Source organism: Struthio camelus, chromosome 4, assembly GCF_040807025.1.
Source record: "Struthio camelus isolate bStrCam1 chromosome 4, bStrCam1.hap1, whole genome shotgun sequence".
In the NCBI taxonomy this organism is placed as follows: Eukaryota; Metazoa; Chordata; class Aves; order Struthioniformes; family Struthionidae; genus Struthio; species Struthio camelus.
Window position 1 is genome coordinate 55,938,412 of NC_090945.1, and position 17,712 is coordinate 55,956,123.

At 39.2% G+C, this 17,712-nt stretch overlaps 1 protein-coding gene across 11 annotated transcripts in view; it reads right to left on the bottom strand.

The window, feature by feature from the left end:
- The window catches only part of TRMT9B (tRNA methyltransferase 9B (putative)), a 51,551-nt gene that overhangs the window by 21,513 nt on the left and 12,326 nt on the right, over nt 1–17,712 (bottom strand). For 4 of the 11 annotated variants that reach the window (XM_068942806.1, XM_068942802.1, XM_068942805.1 and 1 more), the window contains 3 exons: nt 13,353–13,512; nt 10,440–10,688; nt 9,054–9,132 (listed from right to left, as the gene is read on the bottom strand). The gene's annotated coding sequence lies outside the window, so the exon portion shown is untranslated. Of the gene's footprint in view, nt 1–5,608; nt 5,675–9,053; nt 10,689–13,352; nt 16,610–17,712 lie in introns of those variants that run through there. The other 7 variants (XM_068942803.1, XM_068942810.1, XM_068942813.1 and 4 more) reach the window with 5 other exon arrangements.

Genomic DNA, 17,712 nt, shown 5'->3' on the forward strand with positions numbered 1-17,712 from the left:
AGGCAGCTAATACAATAGTATTAATACCAGTGACAAAAGGTTAAGAATTTAGGTTAGAATAGGAAAAGAATAGGTTTGGGCTTTTTAAGTAAATTCATTGTTTTCAGAACAACCAGCCTAATAAACAGGTCTTTGGGAACTGACTTCCTCAGCCTCAGATTAGCCAATCCCAGAGCTACAAATTAGTTTTAAAGAAACTGTTGGCAACAGAGACAGTCCCTAGTCTCATTATATTCTCATAAGCAAATTAGAGACAGCTGGCCTACATGAAATATCAGTGTAAACTGGTACTGTTTAGAAGAGAATACTTAGAGTTGTAGTTATGAGCAACATACTATCACACTGGAAGCATACCCTAAACAAATCTGTACAGGGGTCTGTCTTGGATACTACTCAGTGATTCCTTCGCATGACAGATTACAGAGTAGTATTACAGTTGCAGATGGACCAGACAGGCAAGGGTTCGAACCTGCTGGATGATGGGATTAGAATTCATTACATTAGAACTGATGAGATTAGAATTCTGTCTTGACAGACTGAGAAAGACAAAAGCAAAGTATTTCATTTAGATAAGATTAATCCACAAATAAAGGGTGAGGGATGTAGGATGGGATGACTGGCAGCAGTTCTACAGAAACGCATCTGAGCATTATAGCCTTTCACAGATTTAACATCATACATTCTGTACTGTTGCAAAAAAAAAAAAAAACTCAGATCAGAACAAAGAAATAGGACAGAGAGTTGCAAACTATGTAAAATAGTCCTTCTACTACATTCAACACTGCTGAAGAATCAGTGTGAGTGTTATGTCTACTTTCAAGCAAGAACTATGTAGACCCATTGGAAAAATTACAGAAGGGAACAACAATGATCAGAGATTTAGAAGTAAATCTCAAAGAGGAAAGATAGTTGTTTCAAATTGTTTGGCCAGAGCAAGGGGGATCCAGGGAGCACACAAAATCATCTTCCCGTAACAGAAGAGCTTGTTGCAAAGGAGGGAATAATCTATTCTCCACTACGGAGGGCAGACAAAAAACAGTGGCTTAAGCTACAACAAGGAAGAAACAGGTGAGGTATTTTAAAAACAGAGATAAGGATAGAAAAACTGTGGAAATGTTTGTGGAGTGGAGGGTCACGGAGCCTCCATCACTGAGGTCTTCAAACCCCACTGGGTAGTCAAGCACTTGTCGGGAAACATATTGAGATAATTGATGCTGCTTAGGGGAGGGAGATGATGCCCTGCTTTAATATCTAGCTTTGTGACTCCGGGTGTCAACGATCTCTGATATTTGCAAGTATAAAACTTAAATTTTTCAGGTGATAAGATTTCAGTGAACTGCTGTAGAAAAGCAAAATGTATAGGTAAGTTACCATGAAAGGATGTTTTGCTATGTTTATTACCCATTTACACAGGGGTTGCTTTTGCAGCTAAATTAGTAAAGACATTGAACTAACTCTTCATTACTGCAGGTTTATTTGTTCCCTGAGAGCCCTGCATCAGTATCTCAAACCCCAGGCCATGCTACACTTACTCGTAAGTTATTCCAAATAAGTTATTCAAATGTACTTTCCCTTCTTGGCCACTGTATCTCTCGGACACTTGTAAACAGTTATCTTGTCTTCTCTCCCTTATTTACCATCAGTTGACCAAGCAATAAATATTTAGTCCTTTTCATCCTTCCTGATGAATCAATCTAGGTGGTCTTTTCAAAGTACTGTTGCCATTCTCTGCATTCTCTCCATACATCTTCATCAGTCATGCCAAACTATGTCAAATACTCACAGAAATAATGTATTCCCTCCTATCATCCTACGATTCTCCTGGAATTACTGCTTTCTAAATTCCTTCCATTTCCCACACTCCGAGTGTGCTTTTAGAATACTATCTCCAGATGGATTAGTTTTAATTTATGCAGTATAATTTTCCATTTTTTCCTAACCATAGAGCTCATCACTGTTTGTACTTAAATTGTACTTGGTGCTACCTACAAAGCCTCCCAAACTAAAACAATTTACAAATTAATTTAAGTGAGACTTGCAATTACTTGAAGATACTTCTTCTGCTGAAAGAGGAAACTTAATTTCTTTGTTAGTGACAGAAAGATAAGCAGCACACTACCAAACAGGACCTTAAATTAAGGCTGACAATGGTTAGCTTTGATCCTAAGACTAAAAATAAAACATTACACAATCAATTTGAATATACATTTGGTGGCAGATATGCTTTCTCTTATTCTTTCTTAATCATAAAGCTATTTTTTCTTGCTATGTAATTCCCATGGCACTGGCAGGACAGCAGTATATCTCTTGCTTTCATGTGTCAGAAGCTACCAAGTTGTTGTTTAATAGTAAAAGTTTATTTCTTTTCTTGCACAGATCCGTATTAAAACAATTACCATCAAATTCAGTTAAGAGACCATTTTAATTTTACTTGATTCATTTGTATATCCTAATCAACCTTATCATGTTAGTCACAATGTTTTGCCCCTCAGACTTTTCTGAACATGAAAATCCCTGGGAGTCTTTTAGCTTACTCTGAAAACGTTTGAAGTAATTACAGAGCTACTAAGTGGATTCTTTTGGTGTCTTTTATAAATTGCTCTTGATTATTGTTTGTTTATTATAACGGAATATATAATTTCCTATCTTAAAACATTCACATTTGTGTTCAGTATGTCCAAATGCAGTACCAGAGTACTGCAAAAGAACAAATCTTGTGGAAGAGGACATTTTAGGTAGTAAGCTGGTGTGAGTATATTGCTGTAAGAATGAGAGCAAAGACAGTATCACATTTTTGTTGGTCTACAACACTGAAAAATCTGACTGATTAGCTTCTAATTGTTAGTTACAGCAAGTCGCATTTACTTTTGCTTTCCTTAAAAAGAAAAGATGCGCTATACATTTCATTGAGGTTAGCGTTCAAAGACAAAACGTACCTGAAGTACTGTCTAGTAGTCATTGGGTACGTTCATAGCTGACAAAGGCATCTGAAGATACAATAGCCATCCTATCTGGATTCAGAGTTAAACTTACACACAGAAAAGCTGTATTACGTAGCAAGCTCAAGGTGTAACCCTCCAACTTTTTACAGGGCTTGGTATTTCTGAGCACTCAGTTTTTAAGGCAAGTTTTAAGGCAAAGGCCTTTACACAAAGTGATTTTTCCAATTCAGGATGAAAGGGAAAAGCTGTGGTCATCCATGAGGGAGCTGACATTTCATATCCACAAGTGCTCACGGTCTCCATTAGGAAAATACTTGATTACCATGCCCTTTTAGATATGTGATTTTTTTCTTAAAATTAGCATCTCTTAGGGTTTTGTATGATGGGGAACAAGGTTCAATACCTACAAAAATCAATGTTTGGACAAAACATAGAAATATTTCTATATAAAATATAGAAATATAATATAAGCAAGAAAAATATAGATTACTATGGAAGATATCTATCTAGATATATATTCTCCTGAAATGATTATGTGTAGATCTGAATGTAAAGCTTTGTTCAAAAGGGAAGATTTTTTAAAAGCAAAAGAGAAACCAAAAATACACAGTGGCTTTGATCCAATAGAGTTTGTCTAAATGTTTTTGAGGGAAAAAATCAGGACTATGTGTTAAATGGATTTTAGTCAATTGCATAAATCCTGGCTATGACACAGATATTTATTTTATTTTTCAATGGTTAGTATTTTTGTCTCCCAAGATTTCAGAGACAAATGATGCTGATATTTCTATCTTCATTTATGACAATAAATATATAAGTATTTTGAAGGACTGGCATGTCTACCGTTAGGAACTTTTAAAGGTTTAAACAGAAGTTCATCTCTGCATCTGAAAATGATAAAAATATCACTTTGTAAGCTTTATCTAAAAAGTCAGAAGTATTTTTCAACGTACTTGCTTTTAAACTTTATCAGCTAAAGAGCCATGGAGACCTCAAGCCATGGTCTTCTTTCACACAGGATTATTCTGTATCTATTATTAACTCTAAACATGCTCATGTAGGTCCTGGTACTGCCAAGATATGGATATATATTTAACTTTACACTCTGTAAATAAGCTTACTGACTTCAGGTAGCCTATTAGTAATAGCTAAAGGCAGAAAAATGCACAAAACTTTTTGCAGGACAGAGGCTTATGCTGTTTGTGCCACCCCACCATATTCTGCTTCAGCAATCCAGAATGGATGGCAGAATATCTGCAAATCTAAATGTTTGCCTGGGAGGTGTTCATCATCTGCCCCTTAATGCATGCCTGAATTGGCTTTATAACTTCAATTGTGGAATTGAGTTTGTTTTACCTTAGAAAATGCAGAAAATGATGAAGAGTTATTTATTTTTTCTGCTTTCCAAATCCTTTATATGTATGTCTGAAAGTGTTTTATCCCTTTGAAGATCTTCTTGCCACAGGCAATATGAAAATGCACAGCTGCAGTTACCTATGTCTACATTTTTCCAAAATGCACATCACCGTAAGTTGAAGAATAATAGCGCCACTGAAACGTTGCAGTGTACAATCCATTACAAGAGCACAGCATGAGAAAGAAACCAGTAAATAAAAATGCACCAGTTCAAAGAGATACTCTATAAATAGCACATATGACTGAAATAAACGTTTATATATACTACGCTGAAAATAAATTACAAAAATTAAACTCAACTCCCTCCCGAGCTGCATTAAAAAGTCCTATGAGGACCTTTCCTGATGCTCAGGTAGAGATTGCTGCATGTTTTTCTCCTCTGTTTCTCGAGTGTCATGCTCCGAATCACAAACTCCAGAAGCATACTTCACCTGACCAACTGTATCAGCAGGGAATTTCACCCCGGGCACTACATCGACACAGCAGTGCTGCCAAAATGATTCTGCTTCTCCTTTCTTTGTGAAAGAAAAGCAAGGGATAACCTGACCCCCTGAGCACTGGCTGCTCCCACTGCCACTCAGTGGGATGCTGAGCCCGCTGAAAATCCCTTTACAAATATTCACTGGAGAGCGAACGCCTCGCAACACTAAGGGCTCTATGTGGATTTACAAAGGCGATACTTTGGTATCTTGAATTTTCTGGGAAAGGAAAAAATCTTTAACCATTATGATTTAGGATTGCTTTAAGATCACTCCTTAGGATTGTTTTCAAATTCATAGAGCAAACTTAATTTTTAATTAATCAGAGAACCACGGAGAGACTTATTATTCCTGTTATAAATTCCTTGCACATCTATTAAAAACTACCCTTCCTAATCGCTATGCCGAATTCAGCGCTAGCATCTGTGCTAGTTACTATGACTGACTGCAAATCACAGCTTCACTCAATTAAATTGCGGGGGGGGGGGGGGGGGAAGGAATGGAAGAAAATAACTTGCATCTTGCAACCCTCCACCGTGGGGTACCAGCGCCCCATGGGGGACTGCCAGCTACGCAGACTAGTCCCCGCGGCGTTTTAGGAGGATCACCTCGATTTGCAGAAATCGCCAGCCCTCATCAGGGGTTGGTTTTTTTTTTTGGGGGGGGGGGGTTCCCCCCCCCCTCCTCTCCCTGCTTTTTTTCCTCCCCTGCGGCCAGCCCGGGAGGGGCTCGCTCCGCACCCCGCGGCCGCCGGCCGGCCCCGCTCCTTACCTGCACCCGCCGGGCGGCGGCTGCATCCCGCCGCGGAGGCGGCGCCTGGCCGCGCCGCGCCGCGCCGCGCCGAGCCGCGCCGCGCCGCGCCGAGCCGCGGGGGTGGCCCCGAGCCGCGCCGCGCCGAGCCGAGCCGCGCCGCGCCGCGCCGCGCCGCGCCGAGGCCACCCCCGCGGCGGGGCCCGGGCCCCCTGCCCCGCAGCTGCTGCCGCGGCAAGGTTAAAATGGCAGATGGTTTTTATACTTTTTTAAAGATTCCCCGTGTGTTTATTTTTATCGGACCGGCGGGCACGACGGCAGCCGCCCGCCGGGAGCCCGAGCCTGTCAGCGCTATGGAAACACCAAGTGAAGGGGACAGTCCTGTCCCAGGATCCTGGCGTTCAGGCCGACGAGACGGCAGACAGATGCAGGGAGAAGAGCACAGTGAAACAGTGTGTGCCAGCATGACAGGCAGGGAACTTGGCACAGCATCGCACTAGCGGCTGGTAGGGTTACGAGGAAATATGGGTGCAGAATTGAGGCGAATTTCAGAGCTGCCAGAATGACTTGGGTACATGCGTTCCACTAATTTTGATAATCCCACCCAAACTAAAAAGACAGTAACACAGGGAGACTATTTAAAAAAAAAAAAAAGACTGAGAAGGACTACATTACAGACATATGAAGCAACCATTGTACTAAATATATAGCAAACCCCTGGAGTAACATTGAAACTCTCGGACTTTATTACCAAGGTATTCAACGGTCAGGGCTACTGGCTAATCATAATTAATCTTCTTAATTCCCTCAAAGAGCTGTGACTGATTTATAAGACACAACTCCTTTACAAAGATTGTGATGATTTAGCCCTGTTATTCCATACTTATGAGTATGCCTACTAATTTTATTCTGTAATACACTTTCAGTTAATTTGCCCAGTACCAACTCTTTGGTTTGTCATTCCCAGGTTCTCTCAGAGACCTGTTTCATGAAATGCCATCCTACTGGCTGCAGTCTCTCTTTGGGTACCAAAGCTGATTTGAGCTGCACAGAATAGTTAATAGTTCGCTGTCTTCAGTAACTTCATATTTGAGTTCCCTAACAATTCCCCAAGTGTGAATAACATCTGGTCCATGTTACTTATTAATATAATTCTTGATTTTAAACCTCTTCAGATTGAACCAGCTGCCTCAAATTTATCCTTATTAGAAAAAGTTTCTGATGTAGAATCTCTTAAAATTCCTCCACAGGGAATTCATGCAGCTTTTCTCCTATGACCTTATCTTTTCTGAATACTCTTTAAAACCATGAATATCTGCTGGCCCTATAGACTCTCTGGCAGACTTCCTGCTTCTGATGCATTTGAATTAGATGTTAGTCATCTAGCCTAATGCACTTTAGGAAAAAAAAAAAAAACCCACAGGTATTAAGGACTCAGCTCAGTACACAAATTTATGCAGAATAAAAATAGAATACCTTTTCCTTTGAAGTATTATGCATCTACAACTATGTAATAAATCACACTCCTTAACAACCCCTCCTCTCTAAAGCAATTAAAAGACCTAATCAAACTCAATTTTTTTCTGCATTAAAAAACATTTAGGTAGCGAAATTCAGTCACCAACGTTAGCTTCATATGTCTTTATGTGCTTGTCTGCAGGACACCAGGCTCCATTTGGAACACCCGAAATTCTGTAGTGCCAAGCATGGGAGAACGGCTCATCATGCCTCCTTCTGGGTTCCCGGTCATTTACTCTGCCACTTTCTAGGGTCTCTTTTCTAATCATCCTTTGTCATCCCCTATGTGGAAACGTCTCTTTTCCTGGTCTGTTTGAAACTCTTTCCCTTAAATAGCCATTTTAATAGCGAATCATACAACATTTTTTACGTTAGGGTCATAGAGATTACTAATTATTCTTTCAAAGGTTATTTGTCATTTTTCTCCAAAGGTAAAAGGGGGAAGAAACAGAAAAGAGAGAGAGAAAAGGAATGAAAACAAAGGCAGGAAGGAATAGAATGAAAAACAAAAAAGCAAATGTTTCCAGGCTGAAGCGGAAGAAGGGAAGTAAGGAATTGAGGTCAGTTTTCATGATATCATAGAGCTGCCTTCTTACAAAATATCAGCTCTCAAATTACAAGCTTTACAACAAGAGAAAGCAAAAGGAAAGCATTACATTCCCACATGTTTTGGTCAGGAAGGGTCATACAGTATTTATAATTAATGCCGCACTGATATTCTGCAAAATTGATGACCATTTCAATTTGTGACAAAAATTGTAGGCCTCCTCTAGTTCTCTTGCCAGGAGGCCTCGCCAATCAAAACCACTGCTTCCTTTGTATTCTGGATATTACCAAGACCATATACTTTTCAGAGGTTTATTTTCTGTGGAGATACTTGAGATATAATCATGAGCTAATAATTTAAACGTTCAATTGGTGATTTTGGTCTTCAGATAAAATTATATTTTTACTTCAAATTGTAATGTCATTTATAAAAGTTTTTCAGCAGAACCAACAAAAACTGGAACTTAATGGGGTTTGTGACATTTTGAGATGTAATTGGTTAGCATTATTACAACAGACTAAAAGCAGTATTTCCACTTCATCAGAAATTTTACGGGAAAAAGTATAATTTAGCCTGAAGAACAAAGAAAAAATATTCAATATTCTATTTCTAGAACATAAAAAATTCAAAGAAATTTTAAGCTAGAAGAATATGCTCTGTTTCAAAATAGGAATAGGGCCTCTGAAGCCTAAAGTTTCTTAGTGAATTTGAGTAGTAGCATAATTTGATTCACCTGTCACTCTCAAGTATCACTATCTTTTCAAAAGTGGCTATAAATGTTATTTATTCTTCCAAGAGCTTTAGCTGTTAGAGACCTTCTCACCCTTCCTCAAACATTTTCTTTGCAGTCATGAGCATTGGAACTTTGATTTCTTTAAATAACAGTTAAGATTTTCCCCTCCTTATGGGCTTCCAGGAGCATTAGAAACTATAAATATCCTTAAAATTATGTGTGTGCTGAGCCATACTGATTTTATTTGGAGACAGAATTTATGTAGGGTGTAATGGATTTACCTCAAAGGGGATAAGAAAGCAGAACTAATTTATTGAAAGCAGAGCAAGTTACAGTCCAGTAAAATTAAACACGCATGACTTTGGGGGCATAACTGTGCAGATATTTTTTCTCATAGATTTAGTATGCAAGCAAGCTCATGTCATGGAAGATTTTCAATGTGTGGCCTTCATAACCTACGATGCCGAGGTGCTGTGGGGATTAGCTAGTTAAGAACTGTAAAGAGCTTTGAAGATTATAAAGCATTAAGTTGCATAAGTGCTAAGCACTATTATTTAATACTTAAGTATAATAACCAAGCTTTACAGGCCAACTCATGTTCACCTTACTAGCCTGAGTCTTGTGATTTCAATACAGTTATTGCAAGGGGTTTAGCAAGCAGAACTGACCTTGAGGGAGTGAAATTTCTTCCTGGTTTCTCTCTCAGAGATTGAAGTTAGATACAACTGTATTGGCGTTGCAGAAAATCTAATTGAAAAATAATTATTGTGAAATACAATAGTAGATCAAAGAAATTCACAAAAAAATGCAGTGCTCCGTAAGGCTTCCAGTTCTGTCATCCTTACTTATGCTATCTCCTATCTTACCTCAACTGACCCACTGACTGTTCTCCAGGAAGTACAACTCCACAGCTCGGATCCACAGATGGTACAAAATACAGCAATGATATCAGCTGAAAATCTTGCCAAGTGACAGTAAGGATGGGTAAAATCTGCGCACTAAGTTGTACTTCATACATATTTTAGCTTTGACTTAAATCAGTCAAAAATAATATTTAAGTCAAAATTTTGAAAGACAGATAAGCATAGAGAAACTGTTGTCTTTGTAGATCAAACAAACTGAGAACATTTTTGATGGTTTCTTTGCTGAGCTCTGTTTTGGTGTCACTCTTCCTCTCCTTTGTTCCACAATGTCAGTAGCACTAGTAATTACAGGCTTTTGTGGTAGAGAAGGGACAGAGCATGTGTTAATAAAGTAACAATGGCAAAAAGAAACCAAATGAAATCATTTTGTGCCTAACTACGTCAGAGACAGAGGAACACAAGTGTTTCAGGTCTGCTGATACCCACACACTATAAATGTTAGGCTTGCATATTGTCAGACACTGAGCTGCATCCCAGCATCCTGAAGCCATGAAACTCTATTTGGCGTGCAGGGAAGAAGAGCTGAACTTATTTACCTTACAGGGACTAATTATTATTCAATGATAGTTTCTTTGCAGGTCAAAGCACTTGGATAGTGTTTAAATTTCTTGCCTCTGCAAAAGTGGTACGGACATTCCGTAATGAGAGACTTTTCAAGTTTAAGCATTTCCTTTCTGTGGTTAAGAACAAAGGCTAGTTTCCCATGATGTTTTGACATTTCGATCTGAATTGAAGCCTACAATAAAAATGCAGTGCACTGAATGTCTCAAGCACGAACTGTAAACAGAGAGTGTGAATAGTGCACTTCTATAATAAATGCAGATTCATTGCCTTTCCTGGCTTAAGGAAGCTGCAGTCTACTACTGCCACTCCTACTTCTCTTTGGAAGGCATAAACTTTACTTCCTATATAAGTTATTATTAATCATTGTGTCACAGGAGATCATATTATTCGCTGCAAAACACACACGAAGTCCATGAAAGAGCCAGGGCTCAGCTTAGCTTTCAAACCCCTGGTCCCCATCCCAAACTGCTCTAGCCATTCAGCCTAGAAATAGGTTATACCAAATCTGGTTCAACACTGCTAGAACAGTGCGGTGAACAGTGCTCAGAGAAAAGGTTGGCTACATACCTTGGCAAATTTGACTCCACACAGCAAAGCGTAGTCCCTGTGAACAAGGTCTTACCAATCTTTTGATCAGCTGTCTCTGAACCTTGGGAACCTGGCGACAGTATACTTCATTCAGATGCAGTTCCTTGGGCTAAAAACTGTTCACACAGAGATACAGAGGTTCTTCGTTCAGGTCACGTCTTATAGGTTTTCCAGTTCTTTATTTGCAGCTGTTGATGACTCCACCTTCCTCCACCGTCGATCTACCACCTCAGCATCACAGGTATGGCAAGAAAAGCAGCTCAGGTGTAACGTTCCTCTCCTTTGTCTTTTCAAAAACATTTTTCTTGGTTTTATTTATTCCTTTCTGTTTTGCTTATAAATTCTTAATCACACGGTGGCAGCTACTCATTATTCATTTTGGGTTCAAATTATGGGTTAACTATGTTGTTGCTCACACCAACAACAAACTACTTGACCTGCATTAGTATTCTTAATGGTTATTTTATCAGAAGTGAAATTAACTGAGTTTCTGAAAGGGCAGAAATTTACCAAGCACATTACAAATCTAGTTAGAACTTCAAAAAAAAAAAAAATCAGCCAGATCTTTTGGCACCTGAGTTACAGAGTTTTAAAGATAGAATGACGGCTATCAATTTCACATTCTTTTGCTGACTGTGATAAATGTGACTGTAAAATAGGTGTACATGGCTCAGTTTTCATGTGAATTTAGTAGTCTGAGCAAGGTTAAAACTCTGTAAAAATAGAACCATCAACAAATGTTTACAAATACTGCTTAAATCCAGTATCTGGTGCACAGGACAGAAAGGCTTTTCTGGTAAGCTGCCAATATGGCATTTATGAGGGATTTTATTGTTCAAAAATGCAATTGATAGCAAAGATAGTGTTTTGTCAGTTAACTAATTTAATTTGCCAATTTTCATTCTGCCATCCACTAAGCCAAAAATAAACAATGGATGCTTGTCTTAAATGCTATTTGGTAATAAACACTGGAGTTGCTGAGTGCAAATTACGAACCAATCAGTTACATCTACGGTAAAATTGTCCAAAAAAAAGGCAAGCAAATTCTGAAGATCAACCTAAGGTAGGTTTCCATTTTGCTTGTGACATCACACCTACTATAGTTGTATTACTATTCCTACTTCATTTAGAAAATTGTGGTAATTATGAGAATGGTATTAGACTAGATGGATCACCACTCCAGTCCAGCACAGTAAGTCAATCATTCCTTCTCTGCTGCTCTGGCTCTGGCAAAAATTGCCTCATTATTGCCACGGCAGAATTCTTCAGTCTTTACAGGGACCAGTTCAACAGAAAAATGGAAGACGTTTTTGACAAGACTTACATGACACTTCATAAACAACCATCTAAACCTACTCTGTGAGCAAAAGCTGCTAACACGGCTGTTATGGTCATTCACATGGAGACAAGATACAAGGCAAGAATACAGCAAGAATTAATGCTACTTGTTTTTTTCTGAAAGTTTTATTGTTTGTTTATTCTTTTCACTGTACCTAAACTTCATAGTTGGATATACAGTTGGATATCCATACATGAATATGAAACTTTTCCTAAATTCTTAAGAATTTTATATATTCTATGAAGACCTCTCTGGGATAGGAGGACCTTCTGTTTGGGCCAACTTTATGAAAATTCGAGCTGAAAAAAGCTTAAACCTTGCTTATGAGCACTCTAGAGTAACTCTACTGTTCTGAAAAGCAAAAGCATTTATCCTTTGTAAGAAAATGTCGCTTATGACTAACAAATGCTGGTTTATCCTGAGTGCTTTTGGATTTTTTTCTACAGAATTATTTTAGCTCATGCACTCTAAAATCATTGAAATTTTAAAGGGGGATTATAAACGCATGTTTACAGCATCCCCCTAGTAGGTGTGTTCACAGATGCACAGTGGATGAAGATGACCACGTGCACCTTTTTCAAACTTTTTGTTATCTCAGACGATAGGTGAGTAGAAGTCCAGAATGTGCTGGGCCTTAAATATTATCCTCTGCTAAACTATCTACCAAAAGTACTGTAAATATGTCAGACTCCTTCCAGTCTCCTGAGTAGAAACTGTTTTCCTGAGGATATAGAGTCCTCCCTCTTTTCTGCTTACCTACATCCTACAACTGTCAAAGAAACCAAAACACTCATCTCAACACGATGCCTCTGGCTCTGTATTCCCATCCATCATCCCAACTTATATCAATGGGAGGGTTAGTCTAATAGAATTTGTTCTGGCTGCCAAGGAGCAGAAATTATCTACAATGTATCCTAGTCAGACCCCCTCTCCTGGTCCAACCTGCAGCAGAGCTAGGAAAAAAGGCTGCATACATGTACAGGGAAATTCCTTCCCAGGTAGAGAAAAAAGGCTTTTGTTGGCGGGGAAAGCTGCTAATATCAAGGAGCATTTGAATTCTTAATATTTCTAAACGTATTCCCACTACCTGCCCCCCACACACTGACCCCAGGTAAATGCAGAAAGTGTTTCTCCATCTTCTTTGGATTTAAGAAGGTATTGATAGCAGGGAGATTTTTGAAAGTGGTTCTTACGGAGCTGAGTTGCTATTCCACTGGCTAGAGCTTTCTCAGGCTGTGGTTTTTAGTACCAGCAAAGGGAACTATGGGACAAACGGGAACATTTTGAAGGGAGTTGCCTGTAATTTCTAGTTGGGTATTTACCACAGGTTTCCACTTACTGGTTGACAACATTTTTTTCCTCTTTTTTGAACAAACCACTTTAACTTTCTGAACTTCGTTTTTCATCCTGAAAATGCACCTTCTTTAGTTTATGAAAGCTATAAGTTCACTTTCCTTGTATATCTCAAATGAGATCCTAATACCACTAAGTCCACCCAAAATACATAACAAAACTTCAGTAGATTTTGAAACCTGTAACCATTTTAGACTTACCTATCCAGCTCAGGTTCCAATGACTTCCAGCTTTCTCTTTTGGAAGCAAACTGTTGTTATATATTCAATGCCACCAAAGTGGGGAGAAGTTAATGTGATTCTCTTCTTTTGATCTCGGAGCTTTTAGGCCTTCAGAGTGTGACCACTAGCAAAAAAGGCACTTGACATGAGAGGCAGAAAGATATCGTTAAAGTGTAGTCCCCCGAAAGGCTTTAAATCAAAAAGATGTGTGAATTACTGTTCCAGACCATTAGTAGACTTCAGGTTAGCACCTCCACGCTTTGATAGGAATTGCAATGAGGATCTCAAGGGAAATGGCTGATCTGTGCCAGGCAAGGACAGAAGTTAAAGGACTGAGGTATGCTACAGTATATTCAAACCAATGAATTAAACAGGCCACAGCACGCCCATTCCTGAGCCATGATGCTGAGTGGTATTGCACAGCTTATGCCACATATGGTTAAACTCCTTTCTCCTCAGAACAGGAACTGCCTTTTATGAAAAATTCCCAGCCTGTGCTGTCCCCCAAGCCAAGCTCAGGAATTGCCTGGCCAAATCCTAAATGACATCAGCCAAAATATTGCAGAAAGTGTGCTAACAGTTTGGGCAATCGGAGGACAGTGGTTGAGCCCAAGTCCCTGACTTTTTTCCTTGCTAGTATGGATGTAGACCTAGGTCCTGTTTACCTGAGAAGGATCCTAAGCCATGTTATCATTGGCAGTGACATTTCTGGTACAGGTTCAGCTCAGGCATGCCCACCCCTCACAAACAAAAGCAGTGCAAGACCTGGCACAAGACAGATTTTTATTTCCAGGTCCAAAGAATGCTCCTGAAGCAAATCACTTAAGAAGATGACAAGTTTTGAAAGCTGCTCACCCATGGAAGTCAATAAGTCAGTTGAAAACCAGAAAGAGGAAATGGAGGTGGGTTAAAGCCATTGCCTTGTGCCTAAAACACAGTGTAGTGAGATGAGATAAATGTTCCAGCTCTACTTTCCTATTTTCTATAGGAGATATGTTTCTGTTTTTATAGCAGTGTGATCCTGTATCATTCACCATGCTCACACCTAACTCATCACTATCTTCACACTGCAATGCAGCCTTTACCTTCTCTGGATATGCTTGCACAATAACTAGTTTTACTTCTACCCGTTTTAACTACTGCTAATCACATTTGTAGCATAGCTGTAACACACTAATTCTGCATCCACAGTACAGATTTTTAGAGCTTGGTAAGCGCATCCCTGCTCTTACGCTTGAGTAACTATATATACAGTTCCCACTAAATCAGACAAATGGATGCTGCTGAGCCATCTGCTTAAATTTGCCTTCAGTTATATAACCTGAGTTATGAGTATTTGCTCACAGATTAAGATATCTCAGTTTAGGTGGCTACAAAGAGGGGCCTGTGTATCAGAGATATCCCCACGAGGCTGGAAAATAACAATGCAGGAACTGAACAATACCTGTGTCTTTCTGCAGCAGCCCATGGAGGCCTGGCAGGATCCCCTAGATCATCACAAATAGCATTAAAGCCTATATACTTACACAACTGAATTGAGCACTAGTATCTCCATGTGAGTGAAGTATCTAAGCTCCCTTTAGTCAGTATGAGATCTACTAAGATCTGTTCAGCTGGAGTCCAGAGAGCAGATTAGCTGACAAAATACAGGGATGTTTGAATTGTTTGTCTCAGAGTAAGAATCACAACCACTGCATTAGTTAGGATGACCACACTTCACCCCCAAACTTGCACACACTACTAAGGTGAGGAGATGCCCACTAGGAAGTTCTTACACTGCTTTAATAAATGCTTACAAGCAGCCCAATGAAAAGCTTGACTTTCTGTCCTTCATGTACTACATACAGATGAACTTTAAATATTTGTGGAAGCATGCTGCTTGTTGTTTTTGAATACACTTTTAGCTATCTCTGTTGCAGCATTACTAGGTCCTGTGCATTACTGCAAACTTTGCTATATACTGTTTTTTTATTTATAATAATGGAAACAAACATTCATCAGAAATTTTCAGTGCTCTTCTCCAAAATTCATGATATTTTGTTTCATTTCTGTTTGGTTTCTATTGTTACAAACAAAAAATCATACAAAAATAGGACCCTATATATTCCTATCTTATTCCCCTGGGGAAAAAAAAGATAGGTCTGATAGATTCATTTCTGCTAACTTCATATCCAAAACTTGACTGACTAGGTAGACTTACCTACCTAAATATCTAGTCTGGACTGCCAATCAGCAAAGAGAGAGGGGGCGGGGGGCGAGATGCATCTCCAAAAGACAGTTTGTTTCATTCTAAAAAAGATGGGATAACTTGCCTTAAAGGAGTGTCTAATACTCTCTACTAAAAGGCTAATTTAACAGGCTAAATTGGCAGAAATGTTTAACTTTCAGACGGCTATGGTCAAGTAGGAGGTATATTGAATCCAACAAAGTGATGTGATTTGACTAAAAGAGATAACTGCTGTTCTATACTTATTCCAAAACCAGAATGATACAGTGTAAATGCAGAACCAGATTTCACTAACGCCACTCACATTCAGTAGTGCTTGAGTGAGTCGTTACCGGCTACCAGTTCAAACCTGAAGAAATTTAGCAAGGTTAAGTTAAGCAAAATCAGGCTGTTTGTGAGTGAACATAAATTACTGACATGTTCTGTCCTTGGATGATTAGAGTGAGAGGTCAAAGTATTTACCCAAGGACCAAATTTTGCCCCTATGTCAATAGCAGTTGGCTACATATTACCTTTGATGATCTGGAAACAAGTACCTAAGCCTCCCTTGCTGCATATAGTGCTACATATCTGCCTGGTTAGAAGCCTTAAAATCTATTTCAGCTGGTTTAGGATTTTACATTTTAAGTCCAAAGTTCATATGAATTTGTAATATGCCATGGAAGTCTAGGGATCATAAATCATTTGCAATAATGAATGAAGGTGCTTTTTGTCAACTCTGACCGATTCATCCCTTAGTTTTGGAGTCAAACTCTTCTCAGTGGTGTCCAGTGACAGGGCGAGAGGCAATGGGTACAAACCAAAGCACAGAAATTTTCATCTGAACATAAGAAAATATTTTTTCATGGTGAGGTGGTTGAACACTGGAACTGGTTGCCCAGAGAGGTTGTAAAGTCTCCATCCTTGGAGGTATTCAAAACCCAATAGGACGTGGTCCTGGACAACCTGCTCTAGTTGATCCTGCTTGAGCAGCAGGGCTGGACCAGACAATCGCCAGAAGTCCCTTCCAACTCCAACTATTCTGTGATTCTGTGATCAACAAAAATCCTTTTAGAACTTTGAGATAAACTAAAATACATGTATTTGCAAAATATGCCTCTATAAGGACCCAGAAGAAGAGCTGGCTCTGCTCTGTAAGAAAAATTTATATAGGCTTCCAGACAAGAAAGACAAGGAAGAGGTACATATATGCTTTTGAGGAAGAACCATCTCAAAAAAGAAAATACAGCAACCATAAAGGAGAGACAGAGGAGGTTATTCTCCTAGACCGCAAGAAGGATGGTGCTGCCTGACTGAAAGAATGGTCTTTGCTATCCTTACTGTTGAGGTGGCAATTTTAACCCTACTATTTCATTGGTATGAAAAAAAAAGTGATCGACAGATTTTTCTTTTTATGAAGAACAAATACATGGGGAAATATCACATTCTTTAGCCATTATTATTCAAAGCAGTTTAATTAGAAAGATATCACCTTCAAAGCTATCTACAAACGCATGACTAATTACAACGTTGACAGCTATATTCATTAAGCATAAAGGTATCAATGACAACCAAAGAAGCAAGAGCATCAGTGTGTGAATTTTCTCATCTTCTAGCAAGTCCTCACATTTCTCTAGGAGTTTTCAGCAACAGTTCTGGAAACAGCAGCAACTTCAGTTGCAGTTGCTGGTAAAGCTGTTTCTAGGCTCTAGCACAAGAGCTCTGTTATAATTTCCCCCCCTCTCATGGTTTCTGAGGAAGGAACTCTCTGCCTATGGTCTCAGGATGCTTTTTTCAACCCTTGCTACCATAGATGTGCAAAATTGCCTTTTCATGAATGGTTGTAGCTCTTGGGACCAAGTAATTTGTTTTTGCCTAGTCAGCCTGTCAATGAGTCTGCAAGTCCATAGGGACTGTGATATCCGTGTCTAATCTCTTTGTTCATCATCCTGAACATAATTTCAGTGCAGAGGTCTTACTTTACCAAATAGATCAACACTTACAAGTAGATTGCATTTAATACTTGAGCTAGCCCACTTAAGTCCTAGCCTAGGTAACTGCACCGAACCTCAGTGGGCACTATAGACATAGGAACAATGCTTTGTTTTTGGCTCTCTGTGGCAGAGGAGAACT